Genomic DNA, 22,106 nt, shown 5'->3' with positions numbered 1-22,106 from the left:
TCGAGTGTCTAAAGAATGAGTCGATGAATGAAGTCCACAAATGGGGTCCACAAACAGGACTCCGCACAGCATCAGGGAAGTACTGAGAAGGTCACCTGTCCTAGGGACCTGATTTTCTCTAAAGAGAGAAAAATAAGACCCAGGAATCAACTCTGGTAGTGGAAAACACAGTGAACTTTAAAAAGTCATAATGCAAAGAACAGAAAACATCATGAAATTTTCTTGTAGACATAACCTATTCTAATGAAATGGCATTTTTTTTCTACAAAAGTTAAAATCGAGCACGTGTTTCAGAGCCAGTGAACCTGAAGGGTGTGGAAAGATACAGGAATGGTGTATCTTGTTAGTTCATTCGTGATTCCTAATTCCATCCCTTCTAACCAACTGTTGGCCTTGAACACACAATTTTGGAGGAGAGGTTCAAAACGTATATATCCTTTCACATCTATTGCACACCCGCTGGAGCCAAGGAACTCTGTTCCTTGGCAACATGTTTCACTTTATCATGGCCTTACATGGACACCATTTCCATTTATACAAGAGGAAATGGAAGCTATGAGAGCTTAATGAATTTGCCCACAGCAAGTAGAGAATGAGTAATTTCAAACTCCATCTGTTTAGCTGTGGAGATCCTGCCTCTGTCACTCCCCCAAGGCAGCTCAGCAAAGTGTCTAAGGGAGCGAGGGCGTCAGGCCTCCAGCCAGTCAAGGGTTCTATTTAAGTACCTTCTAGTGTGGCATGGTTCCCATATAGACAGCAGAGTCAAAGCAGCAATCAGAACAGCCGGATTCACACAGACCTATGGTGTTAGCTAGTTAATCATGGTGTTTCTACAAGTGAAATATATAGGAAGCCTACTACATTCTTACCGGATCTGTAGAAGCAGAAAAGTTCTAGGTCAAGTGAATGAAAGTCTAACCTGAACCATAAAAACAGAGTCGTGGTCCCTCCATCAATTCCCCAACTTGAACCACTTTATAGACCCAAAATCCCTTAAATGAAGGGGAGACTGGGCCCCCTTGAGGAAGGACCCTGGTACATTGCCAAAAATATATACTGTTAATCTTTCTCCCAGTCTTCCCCCAAAGGAACTGGCAGCCCTTTACTAAGGAGACTGTGCAATGGGGAACAGGAAATAATCAAACCTTTGGGGGATTACTGGTCACAGCCTCTGAACTGACACTAATTCCAGCAGACCCAGAATGTCCCTGGTGGCCCACCAGTCAGAGAAGGTGCTTATGGAATTGAAGCGATCAATGGGGTTTCAGCTCAGATCCATCTTGCAGTGGGTCCCCAAACCCATCCTGTGGTTATTTCCCCAGCTCCAGAATATATAATTGGAATAGACATACTCAGCAACTGGCATGATCCCCTCACTGGGGAAGCAAGGAGTTGTTTGGTTATTTAATTGAAGGAGAAAAGGGCTGTGGAAGGTCTGAGAATGTGGCTCCAAAGGCCCAAATATGCTCCACTTCCAGAGTGAACTCAGAACACTTCAGTTTGGGGTTTACTGTGTGTGTGCTGTTTGGCTTAAAAGTAATGGGCTCAGCTCAGCACTTGAACATCAGGATAAATGGTTCCAGCAATGAAGAGCCGTGACACCTATCAAGTTTCAATTGCTAGCTGAAACCTTTGATAGCTGCTAGAAAAATAATGTGCAATTTTAGCCTAGAAACATAAATTATAAAGGCCACAGTGCTCTCAGAATATAATAGATAAAATGTAGGTAACCACGTATGTAGTAAGGATCCCAGCCCCAGTTTGTGTCATGAATGCCTGGTCGCCCACAGGCCCTGGGAGGAAGGAAGAGAGAAACATATTCTCCAGATTCAACATTGGCTGAACCGTGGATGAAGACACAGAGGGGGTAGAAGTTTCAGGGTTTAAGCCAAGAAATGTTTTCTACATTCTTCCAGCTTATGCTCTTCTAATATCTCTGCCCCATAGGATTTTTTGGTGACTAGGAGAGAATTACAAGCAGACACACGAGGTATAAATACTTCTGCAGACAGTAATGTGATGACAACATTGGTGCCCTCCTCTGGAGCGTTCATTACACGCAGGGTCCAGTGGAATGACAGTAAAGCAGTAACCACTGCCACCACAGGATTAGGGCACTGCAAGGCCAGCGGCCATTGGTCCTCCACATCTGACATCTGGTCTGGCCCCCGCCTCCATCACAGTGACCTCAGGCAGGACTGGTCTTCAGCAAAACCGAGTTCAACGAGAGTTACACACCAGCCATCCCCAAGCCACGTGGCCCTGCGGCCCTGACTCAGAGGCAAAGAAGCCATTTTAAAGGGCTCTTCCAAAAGGACGCAGTGGTGCTCACATACACGTATCCGAGTGCTTCTCCCTGCAAGCACTGACTGAGCACCTGTTGTGGCCTCAGCACTGGGAATACCTGCCCTCAGGACCTCCAGTCTACTCAGGAACAAAGACAGAAAGCAGAACGTAAAGAGGCACAAGAGGCACGATAAACGCCAGCACAGGGAAGCACTCCATGTGTCCCAGGAGGGGATACCAGGAAATCAAGGAAGGCTCCCTGAGGAGGTGACTACTGAGCTGTGTCACGTTGACCAGGGGGAGATGTGGGTTCAGGGCACTTCACTCTCTCTTCTTGCCACCAATTGCCTGATGCCTTTTCTGTGACTTTTCTGTCCTAAGTTTACTCTTAATGTTCATTTCAACCTAATTTCACTTGCGAAGGAATTCTGGGCTCTTACACTCCCTGGGGAATAGCCGTGAGCCCACTCTCTTCCTCAAGATCGGTTTCTGAGCAGAATTTTAAGAGGGCACTAGAGGATAGCTTTAAAGGAGACACCCTCTCCACCAAAGTAATCCTCCTGTATCCCTGGCCCTTTACGTCCCTGGAAACAATTCCGCGTTGTGGCAACTATGGCCTGGTCTCTCCCTTGTACAATGTGCTCAGTCTCCGGCTTCAGATGGCGAAGTAAGCAAAATCCATGGAGGGGCTTCTCACCACCCTCCTCGTCGGGCCAGGCTTCCCCACTACCTCCCTGCCTCGTGGCTTCCTTTGGCACTTACATAAGAAGATTCTTATGAAATGGCTACAAAATGAAAACTAAAATATCAGAGACATAGAAGTAGTAAGCCACAGATCTGAGAAAACAGCTGCATATGAAAGGATTAGGAAATAAATTAGAAGAAACTCAAAGGATTTAGAATCCATTTCAGGTGCACTGCAAGAAAATCCTGCCAGTGTGGGGAGAACAGGTCCAAGTTAAAACCCAGGCAATAAAGAGGATCCAGCCGTTACTGGCTGCCTGATAATGTTCTACCTCGAGGTTTATAATTCTTCTTTCACTCCTTAGCACTTTCTAGGACCAGGCTCCTCAAAGTGGAATCAGGACCACTTGCATTAGAATCACCTGAGGGACTTGTTAAAACGCAATTTCTGGGTCCCCAGCGATTCTTAGGCATTTTGAAGTCTGTGAACCACAGATCTCTGTACTATATCATTCTTAAGTGGTTTCAATACCCATGCTAAATCACTCAGTTAAATTGCTCTTTAAAATTTGAAGGAGACACTAGTGGCTCAATTGATTCTTTTAGAAATCGTTAAGATTCTAAAAGTAGTAATGGTGCAGTCACATTGCGACCGGTTTTAAATTATGTAAAAGTTACACACTGAAGTCAGAAAGATCTTTGCAAAACATAAATGTGGTCACATCACTCCCCTGGATAAACACTTCAGTGATTTCTCATTGCTCTTTTGGTAAAGGCCCAGAGCCGTGGTCCCAACGAGCCCAACTCCTCAGCCTAATCCAGACCTGGAGTGTCCCCTGCCCAGCGTTCTGGTCTTCAGCTCCTTCAACATCCAAGTCCGCCCTTCACATGACCTTCACACACACTAGCCACCCGCAGGGACTCTTCTTTCCCCAGTAAAATCCGTTTTTCCTCTTCCCAGATCTCCCTGACTATATTAATCCCCCTGCTGTAGGCTCTCCCAGCATCAGCCCTTTCCCCCACAGCCCCTGGCACAGTTTAAATGTCACATTTATTTGTGCGATCCTTAGAGTAATGTACATTTCCTCCACTGGTGTCTAAGTAGCCCATGACATCAGCTAAAGGACTATTTTGTTTTCTTCCCTAGGAAGGAAACCCACCATTGTTTATGTATCACCTAGCACACCCATAGAACATAGCTGGTGCTCATTAAATATTTGTGAATGAACAAAGGAATTAAAGAGTATCTAAAAAGCAAACACTGGAGGCAAACGCAGACCCACAACAGCCACCAGGAATTTAAAATACACTCGGATCCCTCTCCTAAAAGTTAAAAGCTCCAGGGTCTCTCCAGCACCCTGAAGACTAAGTCCTATGGAAATTTCCCTTCCCCTGCATATGATACTAGGTACCTTCTTTTGCATTTACCACTTCAAAAGGATGAGCCCAATTCTTCCTAATGCAATTCCTGGATTTTGAAAGGAGAGTGAAGTTCAACATTAAAACTGCTATTATGCCATTTCTCTGGGCCTTGCATTGATCTAGTTATGAAAAATTACCCTAAAGCCTATTCATTGTCTGAAAGATATATGTTGAAATGAAAAGAGACCTGGGGGTTTCCATGATGACTTACTTCTTATATTTGTGTACACCTTCGTGCGTCTTATCATTCTCAGCTCCAGGTGCCAATTCTCAGACTGTTTCACAGCATTTTCAAATGCTAGAATTGTTAGCAGCATATCTGAATGATTTCGAATGGCCCTCAATAAGGTGGCCATAATTACAATACTATCTCTACTACAGTGGAATGATGTTTCACGGGGATATAAACGAATCAAACATTACTGCCCTCTTTTCTCTGCCATCTTGCTGGCAGTAGGCCCTGGCTCAGGTAATGAATGGTTTGCTGCCCTGACTGTGCTCTTTTACATGTTCCTGAAGCAAAGCTCTCACAGCAAATTGTTCCCCGCTAAGCACAATATTCCAATGTAATGGGTTCAACTGAGGCAAAAATGAATTGGACAAATGGACGGAGACTTGGAAGCAAGAGAGCGTAGCATTTGGTGCACTGCAGAAAATTCGATTTTGAAAGAAGAGTGAAATTCAACATAACAACTGCTATTATACCATTTCCCTGGGCCTTGCATTGATCTGGGCAGCCAGCCTCCCTGACAAGTAAATTTCCTCATCTGTAAAATGGGTCCAAGGTGAATTAATATGTTTGACTCACTGTTAATCTGATATATATTTTGGTATGGATATAATTCTCCAGTGATTTACTGTAAATCTATATTTCACTATAAAAATCTTTTTATGGGTCCTTAAACATTTATTTAACACTGGATCCTATTTAAAGCTCTGCACTTATCCTGATATACAGTAAAGAGGCATTGTCACACAACTGACAATCTAGCAGCTGAAAAATCCATACTTATCATCCTGTATGGGAGAAGAGAAAGTTATGGGGATTTTTATTGTATACTGAAGAGAGTATATAATTTGTCAGGTACCAAACAAGATTTGATTATAGTGATTAGATAAGTGACTTTTCATGACTATAGTAATAGGAGGTGCGGGGACTATACTTTTCAAAGCACAAGCTTGGAGAAGTAGTTTTCATTCGGCACATTTCTCTCCTACACCCATACTTCATGGCAGTTTAGTGTCTACATTGAGGTTTTTGGTTTTTTTTTCGACCCACTCCATAAAAGCCATTACCAGGTGGCGGGTACATGAGCCACTGCTTAATGAGCTGGTGAGCCTGTCAGCTAGTTGTTGCCTTCCTGAAGGAGCAGAAAGTAGAAAAGGCATTCAAACAAACTGGCAATAGCCAGACAGAATGAGTAGAAATGGAAACAGGTGGCTTCTACTTAGGTGGCCATAAAATGAATTGTCCAACCTGGGGCACTTTTGAAAGAGAAAAGTGGGTACAGTTAATCATCCTGAGATGACAGAGCTATACTGGGTCTGTGCACTCAGGATTATAGACGTCCTACTTTTATTTTTCTATTTTTCATCTCCAGAATATTTTCTAATCTGATTTCTAGGCTCAGGTTAAAGAAGAAAAATTAATACCTTCCTACCACCCACCTGCCAATGAACATTTGAACCGTCCCCTACTCACGGGAAGTTCCAAATGATTCAGAAAGGGACATTTACAAAGCGTTATTGGAACCATTGAGCTAACTCCTTAACATACAACATAATCATACGAAACCCAGTTCAACCGAATTAAAGTCCTGCCAAATGCTCCTCCACTATCACAAACTGGGGGTTTCTCACTGGGCTCCCATCCACGCTGGACAAGTACAAACAGTCCCCAGAAGGCTGGATTCAAGGAAAGGGAAAGACCCCCCAATTAGTAACCTCCATTCTCTCTACCCAAAGTAAAATAATAATAAAACAGTAAAATCCCAGGTTAGTTGTCAATGAATGGGGGATAGAGATCCATTTACAAGAGGTTTTATTTGAGGACCCCACGTTGCTAACATGATTTGTTATATCAGTTCTTTTAATTCACAATCGATGGCAATTTTACCTGACCTGTTTTTCAGCAGTTTACTTCTGCTGTATTCCTGAAGAAAAGATATGTAAATCAACCTAACAGTCTAGTCAAGATTTTAGGAGGAATTCCCCAAGCTACTTAAAGAAGATAAAATAATAAATGTACGTCTTTAAATAATTTTAGCAACATATTTGAATAAAAAACTTGAATAAAAACTACTGAATTAGTACTAATAACATCAACAATAATAGCAAGTCCAACCCAATGCTTTCGGGGTATCCTACTTCACAATTATTATTATATTTAATTACCTCAGCAACTCCAAGAGGTAGGGACTTATATTATGCCCATTTGAAAGGTGTAAAAACTGAGGCTGAGAAAGGTAATTAACATACACCAAGTCAACCAGACAAGAGAGTCCAAAGATAATTTGGACCCTCAACCAACAAGTATGTATTTATTTAGCTTTACACCCAAAGACTTTTCCCTTTTTCCCCCAAATCCATTCAGTCAGCAAATCTTTTTTTCATCAACATCAATATCCTTTCCTTCTGGCTTGAATCCAGCTTGGGGGTGGAGGGGTTGGCCCTCTGGAAGTTGTCTCTTTAAAGGAAGAGTATTGGCCCACTACTCAGACTTGAAGATGGAGTTGCATTTACACAGGAAACACACTGTTTTATTTATTCATTTGACCAAGATTGTGTGTTTAATCGGGTAGGCCTAGAAGGAAAGTGCTTACACCTTCCATCTTTCCTTGGCACCTCCCTCCTGCTGTACCATCTAATCTATCTTCCATGTGGCCTTGGGACTTAGATTTCTTACTGAATTCCAACTGTGTCTTTTCCTTGCCTAAAATCCTTTAGCACTCCTTTCTGCTCAATCCAAATGCCCAGCTCCCAGAAGAGCTGACACAAGGCCTCTCTCAAACATTCTCCCACTACCCCGATGGCTGTATTCCCTGGTCTTACCAGGTTCTTTCTTTTAACACTCAGCTTTCCAGATCCTTCTCAAAGTCACTTCATTGTGAGCTCCTACCTCTGTGATCTGCACACACTGTAAACACACATTTATCACACTCTATAATGACTATCTATTAATGGATCTGTTTCCCCTCCAGCCCCTTTCACCACACTGTTCATATGAAGTGGGTCTTATAATGACCAGCAAGAGATTTGACTACAGGACATAAAATGCGATCAAAATGGCTGCTGAATGAATGAATGAATGAATGAGTGAAGTATTATGATGGGTGCTGTAAGCCCAATAGTATTTCAATTTAATAATATTTATATGCATATTTAAGTATATGGCACACATTTTAAAAATATACTACAATTAATAAATAAATCTTTATTGTGCTTCTCTCATATTAATCCAGGCAAATGTTTCTCAAAACTCTCAAAGAATGGACAGTAATTGAGAAAGTAGTTCTAAAGAGCTGAAGTCACTTCTTGGCAGTAAAGTAAGTCTAAGGATGATGGAAATATATTCATTCCTTGAGAAAAGTTTTGATTTAATGTGATTTATACTGACTTGCTATAAAAGTGATAAGCACTGGAGAAAATAGGATTTAGCAGGTGATATAATAGTTTCTTTGCTCCTAAAGACCTTTCAATATTGGGAGAGCTACATGGATATATGTGTATGTGTGTGTGTGTGTGTGTGTGTGTGTCTTTCTCACACGTACACATACATACACAATACACACTTACTATTTAGTGTATGAAAGGATCAGTCCTATTCCCCCAAATCGAAATTTTTGAATACTTGGTCACTTCCTATGAATGGCCCACAGTCGGAATAACTAGGGCACATGGCCCACTATAAAAATGCTATGAAAATGATGGGGTGGGGCAGTGGTGAGGGTGGGCAGGAGTCAAGTAAAAACCAGCCTTACTGAGTGTTATTGGAATTCACTCTTCACTCAGCCAAAAATATGCAGTCTAACCAAAGTCCCTCCACTGGCTCTACCTCCCAAGCCACATGCCTTCTGGTGGGCAAGGGCAAAGCCAGCTGTGGCTCTGCATCTGGATTAAAGAGCCTGAAAACAGAAAAAAAAAAATTATTTTGAAATGCACTACGCTTCGAAATTAAGGGTAATTGTGTGTAGCAGCCTGGAAAATATAGCTCATCCAGGACTGCTCTGCCACAGAGCCCCACAGCACAAAACGCTGGCTTTCTAAATGCAATCTCAAGCTAAAAAAAAAAAAAAAAAAGGCACAAAGGGCGGAAGGAAGGGTGGAGGTTTACTGTAGGGCTGTGACTTACACGAAGGCGACTGCCTCGGGGAGACACAGCTAGTACACAAGCTGGACAACATCTCTCCATCCCTTAAGCCCCTAGATGCTACTCTGCTACAGCAGCCCGACAGCGAAGGTAAATAACAGGTTGACAGATAATTACATAAGAAAACAAATGTGGCAAGATTAGGACAGAAATCTAATGGAGAGAGTGGAAAAGGACTCCACATATAGCAATACCTTAAAGCAATGTCCTGGTCATGCTAATGGAACATCAATATCTATCACCACCCAACTAGCCAAGGCGTATTTTACCAGCAGAGGAGGCATTTCACCCTGTTAACTCATTCCCAAGCAGACATTTCCTTAATCTTGTGACAGAGACCTCTGAACGAGCCCAGCTGAGCTTTGTGACCACCTCCCTCATTTCATTTATATTATTCGTATTACGTGGAGGTTATAGCTAACACAGTAACCAGGGGCCAGAATTCAAGACCTTGTGAGGAAACTGAGACATAAAATCACTAGCTATAGTTTTTTTCAACCAGAGGGTGCCAGGAAGAAATACGCATGAAATTCAGACTTGAAAGCAATTTGGGTTAGGGAGACAATTGCAATTATAGGAGGAGAGGAAGCTAGAGAGGAAATCTGGAGAACTAGAGGAAATAAATGAACATAAAGGATGAGACCACCCATCTGTGAATAAACCACCTTAGGGCAAAGGAATAACCAGTAAATAGAAAACTGGGGCACTTATAACTGCTGTCAAAAGTCTAGCATGTCTGATAGCCCACAGTTGAACTAATTTATGCAAGAAAACAAAACTGTGGTTCTTACTAGGAGAAGGAGGTTAGCAATTGGCAATGTCTGGAGACATATTTGGTTATCGCAACTGGGTGCTGCTACTGGCATCTGGTGGGTAGAGGCCAGAGAAGCTAGTAAACTTCCTACAATGCACAGGACACCCCCCGCAACAAAGGATTATCCAGCCTCAAATGTCAACAGTGCCAAGGTTGAGACTGCCTGATATAAATGGTCCACGTAGAATGGACGATAGCCTGCAGGAAGAAAAAGAAGAGAATCAGTACCCTCAGCATCTCCCAAGGGAGAAACCATCCTGGTTAAGAACTCCAGTCTCTGGTTCACTTAGTTGGTATTAATACATGGGGCAGAAGAAGCAAAAATTATGACTAGCTGGAAATTACTCTGTTAAACATATTCCCTCCCCCAAATTGGTCCCCCCCACACCCCCAAGTGGTTCCATGCTTTTGCTTTCACCATGACTCATCCACAGAGAAAAAAAAAATGCTGGCTAAAGAATATGTGTCTATTCCCCTCGGCAAACATCATTCTCATTTTTGATTAATGAATTGCATTCTGGCTTATACGCTTCAATATCAAGAGCTTGGGTGATGGGCACGCTGTCCCCGAGAGAAGGATCTCTGACTCCCAGGACTAAAGAGGTCAGCTTTAGAATGGGATATCCAAAGGGAGGCACTGGAAAACTTGGCCTCGGTGGTGGCAGACACATCCCTAGGTGCCATGGTAACCCAAGGCACATCCATCAGAACCCAGGGCATTTCTACCAGCATACAGGAGTGAAGGGCCCCCTGGGAGGGCCGCAGCATAGCTCAATGTGGGGATCCTGGCCGCAGACCAGGCTAGTCCAGGAGAACCAACAAGAAGAATAAGTATTCAACACAGGCGTCATGGGGCACGGGCAAGAAACAGCAGGGTAAAGAGAGTCAGAAAAGGTGGGTGTAGGCTCAGATCTACTCTCCAAATACACTAGTGACATTTCATTTCTCCAAGCCACTTCTATAAAATGGGATATGAGTACTATACCAGTTCATCTCCACCATTTCGAAAACAGCATTCCAGGAGGAAGCATGTCAGTCGTCGGCACCCGGAGGAAAATGTTGCATGGATCCTGTGACTTCAAGCCCCCTGGGGCAATGCTCAGTCAGGGCTTACTCAGTCCTGCTGCCCTCAAACCACTGCTCCTTAGCCAGCAAGTACAACCCACCCAACCCATAGCAGTCCTGGAGCCCAGCAATTAGTACGGACGTTTTCCAGTGTTTTCTACTGAGGGAAGTTTTGCTCCCCGCATTAACTGTTAGAACGAAAATAGCCAAAACTGTAGCCTCAATTCCTAAAATTGAGGTTCCAATAATAATCTTGCTCAGATTCTGGAAATCAGTGTTTGCGGGGGCCTAGAACACTGACTGAGACTCATCATCTCATTCTATTTATACATGTGACTAATTTCTCTACTCAGCACTAGGCCAGGTTGTTGCTGTGGTTAATTCTGTTTGATGAGCTAGCATCCCTTCTCCCGCATGGATTCCTACACAATACTTGGCTGTTCACCCCACCTTAGGCCGGTGACAAAATTCTGCTCCAACAGTCCTGCACTTATCCTGCGAAAGCTTAGAAAGCATAGTACTAAGTCACAAGTTAAATTAATCATGGATCAAAAGCGTGATTTGAGAGCTTCAGTTTTGGCTATTATCTATAAGTTCCAATTGTTGACACTCAGACAACCTAAATTATCCAGGGAACCGAAAACTGCAAGCAGTGTTGCACTGTGCTTGCAGGCTGGCTTTGTTGTACCTAAAAATGCTGTGCTTGGCGTATTCAAAGGCTTTCACGGGCCACACGCATTTCATGGGAGCCACACTCTGTACCCTGGATGGCTGGTCTTCAAAATCCTGATGTTTTGGACAGTACTGAAGTTCTCAGCCTTTTTCTTCTTTGGTTAGCCAGTCCCAAGCCCTGGTCAGCTAAGAAGCTTAATCTGATTGTGTATCACAGCAGTGTGGCTGCCACCAGAAGAGATTACTTCTGTCTTTGCAAACCTCTGAAAGTAATTAAAAGCATGCACATGGGGACCGTGAGGCATAAAATATGAAAGGAAAAGTCCAGTGAAGTAAAGTTCCAAAGACCTCAAAAGCTTAAAGACCTCAAAAGCTTAAACTAAAATTTGTCCAGAAAAGAGTATTTTCTCTCATTTTATTCTAACTTAAAGAGTTATTACAGATAATCTACTGTCTCTCCATATCACTAAAGTGAAAAACATACACTTGGCTCTCCAGCTTTGCCAAGACGTCAGCCTCGGGGCCTAGCAGACCATCAAGTTCTATAAACAGTAGTATTTTAAAAGTTAAGTCAATGACATGCTTTTACTGCATCTGATTCAACATTTGGAAACAGCATCTCTTGCAGGAGATGAAACCAATAGCATTTTGGGGGGCGGGGCGCTAAGTGTTTTTTAAAGTATGGCCCTATGAACCACTTTCATCAGAATCCCTGGCAAATGGTTTAAAATGTACATTCCTAGGGCCTCCAGAATTATTAAAACAGACTTTTTTCATCATGACCCACATTAAGTGATACATTTGACATTAAGATTTGGTGTCCATTTTGTAAAACACTCAATTTTCCATTGTACTCTCTTCAATTTCATGTTTTCAACTGCTGGTCTGGACCTAATAAATTGATATTATGATCCATTCCTAGTCGCAATGCTAAGCTTCAAAAACACTAGACTAATTAATTAGAAGAAGGAGAACTGGAGTTGCACAATTAGCAGCACACACTTGAGGCTTTGTGAGGTAGAGAGGGTTTAGTAATTCCCCACCTTTTCCAGGTTCAACAAAATGAATGTCTTACAAATCAAACTACCCACTTGGATGGTTTCAAGCATTGAAAAGTGGTTGCAGGCTTCAGTTACAAACCTTAAGGGTACCCACTGTCTTAGATCCGGACAGGAAATGTCCTCTGTAGGAATGATTACCTCTAAACCTTCAGTGTTAAGAAAGATAATAATGTCAGCAAAGTGTGTGCTCAGAGCCCCTTGGCACACCCCTAGCCATATCCTCTCTGCAAGGCTTCAAAGCACTCCCTTCCTCCACCTTTCCCCACCCATTCACACCCAACACCCAAAGGGGTATATTACTTTAAAACACTCAAATATTGCCCTATCTCAATTTAATAAATGCTTATGATTTAGCAGCACTGTAGAAACCCCGCATCCATTTCCTCTCTTTCATTTTTCTTCTCCTGGGCATTTCTCATCTCTCTTCTCCCCAGCATCTGCCACCCAGCCTCTTTCTGTCTCCCTCTCCTTCTTCCCTTACTCCTCTCCTCTCCTTGTCTCCCATCTGCTGGGGGAGTGGAGTGGGATACAGTGGATGTCTCTGACTTCACTCCACTCACAGTAATTCCCTTCTTCCCAGGGGAGTCTTTCTTTGGCTAAAGTACCACAGACTTTTAAAAGACGTTCTCCAAGGAGAGTGATGACACAGACAGCAGATCTGAAGCGGTTATGCGTTGTTAATAAACTGTTCTGGTTTTCCACTCCCCCAAGGAATCACCTCTCTGTTCCTTTCTTCAGGCTGAAATTCTAAGGGGAGGAGTTTACTCAAGGTAGAAAGGGAACTGCAAGAAGTGTGGCTGGGCATGGGGAGAGGACAGAGGAGAAAAAGCAAAAGCCCGTTACCTGGGCTTCTTACTTGCCACTGATGCTGCAGTATTTTGTTGGTATATTTCCCTGGTGAGCCTCTCCCATAAAGGCGTATCTTAGTCAGTCAACAAGTATTTATTGAGCACCTACTATGTGGGAACCAGTCTAAGTTCTGGACCTGTAAACAAGACAAGGTTCTTGCCCTTGTGGAACTTCCATTCTAAGGGGAGAGACGAACAATAATCAAACAAACAAGTGAATATATAATGCCAGAGGGTAATAAGTGCTAAGAGGGAAAATTGAGTGACTTAAAAGGACCAGGGAGTGGCTGGTTGCTATTTTATACGAGGCAGTCAGGGAAGCCCTCCTGCAAACTGACAACTGGGCAGTGACCTGAAGGAAGCAACGGAGTGAGCCAACTGGACACGGCGGGGAGAGGCTCCTTGCGCAAAAGGAATAACACATGCAAAGGCCCTCGTGAGAGAACTTGGTGAAAAAGAAGAATGTAAGGCCGTCAGAGTAGCTGTAGTTAAGAAAGGCAGAGAGATGAGACACGGGAAAGGGGGGGGAAAAGAGGGATAAGGCCATCAATAGGACCACCCATCCTGTAACCCAGTGACTGCTCCAGGTCCTGAATTCCACCAGACCCAGGTCTGGGCCAGCCTCCCAGCCAGCTCCTCCCTGACACCTACCAAGCTTCTTCCCTAGTTCCCTTCCTTCCTCACACCATCCCCCCTGCACAGTCCCAACACTCTAGGTCATTCCCTCACAATTTCCCCAGAGGACGTACAATCCATCTAATTAAAAACAAACAAAAATGAGTAAAAAGTGTGGTAAGAAATCAACATGAACCTTTAACCACAGCCCTTAAGAGATAGGAAATGTACCAGAGTAAAGAGCAGGTTCAGAAGGTCAGCTATAAGGAAGAAAAGTCTGCTACTTAACAGCAGGGGATCTGACCTTCTAACGCACAGGGCCCAGTTCTGTGAAGTTGATATATAAATACAGGTCATTAATTACTTTTATTTACTAGTTCGGTTACGGTTAGACAGTAACTTTTATTTACTTTTATTTTTTTTATAGACAAAAAAAACCCAAGAACAACAACTCAGAAATTCTTCCACCGCCCCACACACCACCCCCAAGTCACTGGCAGCCGTAAATGAGGAGCCTGGGGCCTTCCTCCAGAGTCAGAAACCCTTGTCATAGGTTCTCTGAAATCTTAAATATAACGAACCAGATCCGCATCATTTATGGCCAGTGCTGTTAGCAGGCCCTACGTCTGGGGCACTGGGAATCACGAAATATGCCCCGCGAGTCCCCGGAGCTGTCCAGAGGCCTCCAGAGCAGGGTCACTACCGGGGGCCAAGCGCTAGGCTTTAGGTCAACGCAGGTCCCGCCGCCAGCAACTCCTGCCCGGAGCAGCCAATTTCAAACAGCCCCTAGGTGGCAGAGGGTCACTCGGCTCCGGAGCCCCTCGCGGTCACACACAGACACACACAGACACACACACACACACACACACACACACGCTCGCCGCCCTCGCGCGCGCCCGCGGCACCACACGGACTTCCCAAACCCAAACGCACGCGCGCACCCCCGGGCCGGCTGAGTTCTGTATTTCCTCTTCCTCAGAGCTACTCTTGCGTTCTCGGCCGCCCCTCTCTGCTCGGATTCTAGGGCCCCCGAAGCTCGGCTGCCTTCCTTCTCTGCAGGCGCACCCGGTGCGCCCCCTCTCTGAAGTAGGGATCACCCATCGAAGCCCCCCACCTCCTTTCCCGGTCCCACCGGGGACTTCGGCGAGTCCCCGGGAGGCGGGTATTTACTAACAGTCGCCCGGGGCTCCCAGCTGCCCCAACCGCCCCCTCGCGTCCCTCCCGGCCCTCCACGCCTCTAGCCCATCACCGCCCCCTCCCAGGAGCGCGCTCGCCGGGGGATTCCCTTCCATCTGCGAGTGCCTGAGAAAAGCCGGGAGTCCTAGCTGCCAGTCCCTTCTCCCGCGCAGCCTCTCGGGTCTCCAAGCCCACAATCCCACACTCTCCCTGTCGCCAGCCCCCCGGCGCCAGCAGCCCAGCCCTCGGTCAGCCCCCTCCAGCCCGCCCTGACCGAAACATCTCTGCGGGTTCCCTGGCCACCGGCCCTGCGCTCCCTCCTCTGCGCCCCTCCCTCCGCTCCCACTTGCCCTCCCGCCGCCCCCTCCGCCCCGACTTCCCCAACTGGGGCTGAGTGCCCCACGCGCCCGCAGCCTTCACCCCGCGGCCACCCCCCGCCTGCGCCGCGGCGCCCCCAGGGAGAAAACAAAAGTGTCTCCGCGGCGCCCAGAGTCCCCCCCGCGCAGGACGCCTCCTCCTTGCCCCAGCTCCCTCCCCGGCTGCGCTGAGGTCAGCGAGTCAGGGCGCGGCGCCAGCCCAGGAAACTTTACGAACCTGCCCGGGGTCTTAGGACAGCGGCGGCAGCGGCGAGGGTTCCCAGCAATCAGAGCTCTGGCGACCCCGCGACCACGGAAGGGGAACCGGAGGGTCTGTCACCCAACTCGGGGCCCCGGCGGTGTGAGTGGCTCTGCCTCTATCCCTTGCCCATCCTCGCCGGTTCGCGCTCGCCAGAGCACACGCACTTACACTCCGGGTCGGCCGGCTGCTGCGCCGCCGGCGGCCGCTGCTCTCACTTCCTCTTCCTTCCTCCTGCTGGCCAGAGACACATTTTGCATCTGCAAGGCATCCCGAGATTAGCCGCGAAATCTCCTCCCGAGCGGACGCTGCGGAGTGGCCGCCGTCGCCCCCCGCACCTGCGCCCGGACACGCGTAGTTGGCGCGTTCGCCTCCAGCCGGCGCCCTGACGCCGGCCCACTGCACTTTGCCTGGGGGATGGGGGTGCCCACGACTTTTTGAAGTCCCCCTACTTAAAAAGAAGAAAATGTCAAACACCGTGCACGCCTCAGTTCTGCTATAAATAATATGTGTGCAGAGCATGACTTCTCGGATGAGCTCACACGCGGCGTTTTGCAGGCACTAACTCCGTCACCCTCACAGCGCCACCTCCGGGAGGCCGAGAGTGCGCGGCATCTTTTTATAAGCTTTCAGTTCGGGCAACTGGTTTGGAATTTTGAGGGGAAACTTCGGTGGGCTGTTTTAAAGCTACCTTAAGAAGCTGATGTGTTTGACGTTCTGCCTCGACCCTTGGACGGCACGACAAAAATAACAAGAGAACATTTCGTCCTCCTCACAGTCACCTGTGCATTTACCGACCAAGGGATTTATTTCTCATCAGTTAAGCCAAGGACTCCCTAATTTTGCATAACTTTGCATAAAGCAAGACGTTCTACCCCCAATTTGATATTTATGGTACATTATTTGATTCATGCAACCTACTTCAGTCCTTTTCAAAGCAGAAATCAAACACGTTAACTCCGAGTAGCTGCCAGGAGGGAAATGACAGTTGTTGGAAGGTTGCAGGAGAAACACCTGTCCTCTCCAAATTCAGAAATATCTACGCTGGCTCTACCAGAAAAGGCAAAGACAGTTGCTATACGTTCCCTGCAAAATGACAAAGGAGGTAAGTCGGGGGCAGGGAGGCATTAGAATGTAAGGTGGAAGCAAATCTGTTCTTTAAGTTTCAATCCCACCCCCTAGCCCCACAAGGAGACTTAAGTTTTAACCATATGCCGACTGTCCATTAGCAGCCAAGAGTTCCAAGCAGCTATTGAACTCTGGAAATGTGGCTAATGCTGAGATGTTCTGTTAAGTGTAAAATAGACACTAGATTTCGTGTGAAAAACAGAATGTAAAATAGCTTGTTAATAATTTTAATGTTGATTACATCATTCCAGCAAATGATGATAGTTTAGATGTGATGACTCAATTGGGTTAATGTATTGGGTTAAGATATAAAATGTATATTATATACACTAAAAATAATTTCACTGGTTTGTTTTTACATTTTTAACACGACTACTAGGAAAAGTAAGATTATACACATGGTTCTCATTAGCAGCTTACATTATATTTCTAAGGAACTGCCCTGATCTGGCCCCTTATTATATGCATAACCCCAGGAGGCAGTATTAGTAGCAGGAATATTCGGGTCCAGATCATTATAAACCAATAACTTAAAACAGGATGATTCCAGGAAAGTAATTTCACTTCTTTATTTCTTCATCTGTAAAACAGTAATGATACAATAATAACAGTCAACAGGGCAGCTATCAAATGAGGTAATTTAATAAGCAGTCAGTAAATGGAGCCTTTACTAATGATGATGAGATGCTTATAGTGATAAGTATGAATCTGATCCACAACTTTCTAGCTAAGGCATATAAAGGCCTTTACTTTAGTGCAGACACCATGAATACTTGGTAAATGTTAGGTGTCATAATTGTTCCAAGGGTAGACGGGGAACTTTGCACAGCAATTAGACAAATCCACCTCCCTGTAACCTTTGGTCCCAGCTCTGCCCTCTGCAGTTAACACAGAGTAAGTCACATCCTTCCTGCAAGAGATAATCTTTCAGATCTTTGAAGATAGCCCTAGAATTCTACCTAAACTTTCTCTTCTGAGGATTAAACATTCTCAGCTACTCTAACTCCTTTTCATGTGATATGGCTTCAAATCTCTTTCACCGTTTTTTAAAGGACACCTGTCTCTGCCTTTTAAAAAAGTTAGTTGTCATATAAATTAACTAGCTAACTAACTAACCATTAAAAACAATTTATAAGCTCTTGTCAATTATTTTTCAGATACATCTCACCGTTGATCCCAGTGCAAGGGGAAGACTGGAAATTCTTTGCTGTGTTACGATTAGGCCATGTCCGGGCTTATGAGGTTAGTCTTGGAAACCAGTTTCTGGTCCACCTTCTCTAAGTCTCTTTAGATTTGATTCGGGCATCCAGTGTCTCCCCATGTCTGCAGGTTAGGTTAGAACACTAGGGTCTTGGATGACACCCTACTAAGAAGCTCCCTCCGCCATGGTGGGGATCAGCATTCTTTGGGTTCACTGGTTCATTCAGTTACTAATGACCTTCTTAACTGTGCAATTACCAAGCCTTATTTTTCTATTGTATTCATAAAGACATCTTAGATGTGTCAAATGCCTTAGAGAAATCCACCTTCACCCTGGGCTAGCTGGTGGTCTGCAGTGGGCACTCTGTGTAGAGCGGGCAGTGTGGTGGTAACATGTAGAAGGGCTCCATCTCTGGACTTAGTTGCTGGATATAAATTCCAGCATTGCCATTTACTAGCTGCATTACCCTATGCAAGTGACTTTTAACTTATGAACTAAAACCATACCTACCTGGGAGGGTTGAGTGAGGATTAAATGAGTTGATACAGTAAAGCTCTTAGAACAGGGCTTGGCACATAGAAGCGCTCACTAAATGTTAGCTTAGCTATTATCTATAACAGTCCTCTAATCAGTAAATAAGAGCAACATCTCCTCCCTTTTCCCACGCATCAGTTTCTACCCATAGGGCAGGGAAAGAGCTAGGATCACGACTCTGATTTTATTTCAGCTCCTGGTCAGAGACTGGGCCGTCCAATCCTCAGGTCATGCTGTGGTAGAGAGGGTGGCCACTTTATAATAAGGATCAGAATCCAAGGGCAGCTCATCACTAGTACTTTGCAGTAAGTCCACCAGGGCAGGGCTAAACTCTCTGCAGGTGGGCCAGCCTCATCTACATCTCAAACGGTTGGGGAAGTGGACTCACGCTCTCCCCTATAGGACCACCCATCTCAGTTTCAAGATGGCTAGGAGAAAAGGAAGCATGACAGAGAGAGCTGGCTAAAGAACAAAATTCACTGAAGCCTGAAGTCTAAACTGCTTCCCGCAACCATGCTTACAAGACAGCTTTGCATTGTTGATGGATAGAGAGGTATTTGGGCGAATTTCCCAGATTTAATAACCCAATCCTGTGTTTCTAACATCTTTATTCTTCCTTGTGTTTACAGAACTCCAAGAGAGGAGGGATGAGTACCCAAATGTCACCATGAAACCCCACATTGCAAAAATGGCCTGTTATATTTTTAATCAATGATGACTCATGTTGATCAACTCTTTCCTTCCTAAGCATTCACAAATATTCATTTCTAATTCATTTTTAAAAAACACTTACTGAACTTCAAATAAGCCCTGTGCATTTAATAATACATTTCATAATTTGCTTCAGAACTTTGCCTCAAATCAGCCTCAACTTCCTTGATCTATAGCTTGAAAAATCTATTCTCTTTTCCTGTCTTAGAATCAGGCTCACGATGGTTTGACTCCAGTCTTGAAACAGCTCTGGGGGTAGAGAGAGTGACCTCAGCTCCAGGAAGCTGCTGTACCAGGGATAACAATGTCTGGGTAGCAGGCAGACACCTGCAGTCCAGAGCCACTGGGGTCAGCCCTGGGACAAGCAGAGTGACGAGGGGGTCTGTGTGCCAGGGCCTTCCTTCTCTCCATCATTCCTTAATTCAATGTGCACTGAATGCCTTAAATGTGAGCTACCGAGGGAGGAAGGGAGGCTACAATGGTGAGCATGAGAAGCATGGGGGGCCCCTCCTGGCACTTCCAACCTAGTTAAGAGGACAGAATGTAGTAGAAGAATATAGTAATAACCAAAAATTGAAGTACCATGTGGAGGCAGGGATGCTACCATCACCTTAAGTCTCCCTGGGAAGCTCTGCTAGAGTTGAAACCTGAAGGGTGAGTGAGTATACGTTAGCCAGGACAGGGGGGGAAGGCGGTGGGCTGGGTAATGGGGAGGGATTCTAGATCAAAAAAAGCAGTTTGCACGAAGGTCTATAGGCATCATAGTGCAGGCAGAACCTTTAAAAAGCCAATTTGGTTAAAGTGTGAGAATATCAAAATTGAATCTAAGAGCACAGGGCAAAAGCCAAAATTTGGAAGCCCTTGGCAGTCATACTGAATATATTAAGGATAATGGGAAGGCACTGAAAAGTTTTTTGTTTGGGGTTTTTTTGTTTTGTTTTGTTTTCCAAGTGGAATATTTTAAGCAAGAGACTATCATGGTTGGTTTTTTATTTTAAAGTTTCATCCTACCGAATAGAGAATGGATTAGAGGGGAGACAAAAAGGCACGTGGGAAGAACAGATAGGGAGTTACTGCAGGAAGCTAAGGCTAGAGAGGATGGAGCCTAAGTCACCAAAACCAAGGGGCTGTGGAGAACTGGAGAAACGGAAATGTTACAAAGGAAGCAGAGGGCCCGTAGAACAGATGGTCGGTCATCCTAGTTGTAGAGGCCCACAAACAAACGATTTGCTTTTGCCTTGCTGCCTCGGCCCAGCCAAACACTGAACTTGGTTGGCCTTCTTGTAGCCCTGTGTCCAACGTGGTACCACCTGCAACACTTGCCCCCAGGTCAAGGATGGGCTCGAGAAATGAAAGGGATGACTCCACTCTTGTTTGGCTACTGATCATTTCTGTGACACCATTACTCTGGGTTCATGCCCAGCAGATCCCCATTTCATAGTCATTGTATACTGTCCAGTGGTGGAGGACACCCATCAAAACATGTAAACTTTACTCCCTGCACCAGCTCCCTCTGCTCTAGCCATCCCACCCTATTTTTAAACAAAAACTGTCTCCGTGGACTGCCAAGTCATCCATTAACCAAATGCATTCTCCTGTTTGGATCTGTGTTTAGCAGGGCATTTATCAAGACTTTCAGATCTATATCTATGAAAGATTTCTAAAACTTTGGCTTACCCCCCCCTTTCTCAATTCTTCTTCTTTCTTTGATTTTAACATCACATTTTGGTGTTTTATTGATGACAGTGTTTTATTTATTGACACAGACCTTCTGATATTATCATTCATGTCACTTCACTTTCTCGCATTCTTTTTATCCTATGAGTCTTTATACTGTCCTCTAGGAGAATACACTGGCTCTGTCTTCCAGCTCGTTAATTCACTCTTTAGCCTTGTCCATTCTTCCCTTTAATTTATTTTAGTTTTTTGTTTGTTTTTGATGATCAAAATTTTAATTTCCAGATTCTCTAATTGACACTTTTTATAATCACCTCTAGTGGATGCTGTGTGCACCACACGAACCCCTTCCCCTTTCCTTTCTACCCTCCACCCCCACCTCAGGACCAAGGTGCTCAGTTGTTGAATCACCACCCTGATCCCCCCAGGCTGCTGAAAATATCGGTGTTGATACCTCATGCCTGAGTACCTTTTCCTGAACTGCCCTCCCTTGCCCAGTTCAGAGCATCTCTTCAAGGCCATCCCAGCTCTAGAGCCAAAAAGAGATCAGCTGAGGTTTCCTCCCATTTTAATTTTCTCTATATCTGATCCAGTCTACTCTCCAAAACTCTGGTGGCCTTTCTTTCTCCTTCCTTCCCTCCCTCCCTCCCTCTTTTCCTTCCTTCCTTCCTTCCTTTTCTGGTGTGGCTACAAACTCTTCTTTTCAGCTCCAGGGGGTTGGGACTAGAGGAGGACTAGATGTGTGTAATTATGACATTATATTTCCAAACTTAATACTAGTTTTACATTTTCAATGTTTATTACATTTATATTCTGCTACCTTCTTTCCTGACACTATAATGAAAGTTTCTTTGTATATTGTCTATTAGTTGATTCTAAAAATTTTAAAGCAGAGTTTACAGTATTATATCATATGTTATTACACATGGCAGAGCCAAATAGCATGACTGCACTGAAAGAAAAGGAATATAATCCTATGTCATTAAACCAGTCACCCCTGAAGAAGAATGTGTCAGGAGTCAAGACTGAACAGATTCTCTCTTCTAAAGTCTGTCAGTTGTCCACAATTTGGGTATATTTTAACTTCATGGAGGCATCGTGACTTTATGGTTTTATCCCTCCTTGGAGTCTGAAATTCCCAAAACATATTAAAGTCTTCCATGTCCTTACACATGGAATCCACTTTACTCTTGAAGACATTCTCCACAGAGCCTTCAGATTTTCTGTC

General features: G+C 44.8%; 1 protein-coding gene and 1 long non-coding RNA gene across 13 annotated transcripts in view; one reads left to right on the top strand and one right to left on the bottom strand.

The window, feature by feature from the left end:
• The window catches only part of ELMO1 (engulfment and cell motility 1), a 783,505-nt gene that overhangs the window by 538,069 nt on the left and 223,330 nt on the right, over positions 1-22,106 (bottom strand). For 2 of the 11 annotated variants that reach the window (XM_059933594.1, XM_059933601.1), the window contains exon 1: positions 15,607-16,122. The exons of 7 other annotated variants lie outside the window; for them this stretch is intronic. The gene's annotated coding sequence lies outside the window, so the exon portion shown is untranslated. Of the gene's footprint in view, positions 1-15,606; positions 16,123-22,106 lie in introns of those variants that run through there. 2 more of the 11 variants (XM_059933597.1, XM_059933604.1) reach the window with 1 other exon arrangement.
• The window catches only part of LOC132371880 (uncharacterized), an 83,406-nt gene continuing 76,896 nt past the window's right edge, over positions 15,597-22,106 (top strand). For both annotated transcript variants that reach the window (XR_009505002.1, XR_009505003.1), the window contains exons 1-2: positions 15,597-16,732; positions 17,913-17,997. This is a non-coding gene — a long non-coding RNA (uncharacterized LOC132371880). The remainder of the gene's footprint in view (positions 16,733-17,912; positions 17,998-22,106) is intronic.

The sequence above is a fragment of the Balaenoptera ricei genome, chromosome 9 (genome assembly GCF_028023285.1).
Source record: "Balaenoptera ricei isolate mBalRic1 chromosome 9, mBalRic1.hap2, whole genome shotgun sequence".
Lineage (NCBI taxonomy): Eukaryota > Metazoa > Chordata > Mammalia > Artiodactyla > Balaenopteridae > Balaenoptera > Balaenoptera ricei.
Note: the sequence above shows the minus strand (reverse complement) of the source record. Positions and strands in the feature narration are given on the sequence as shown.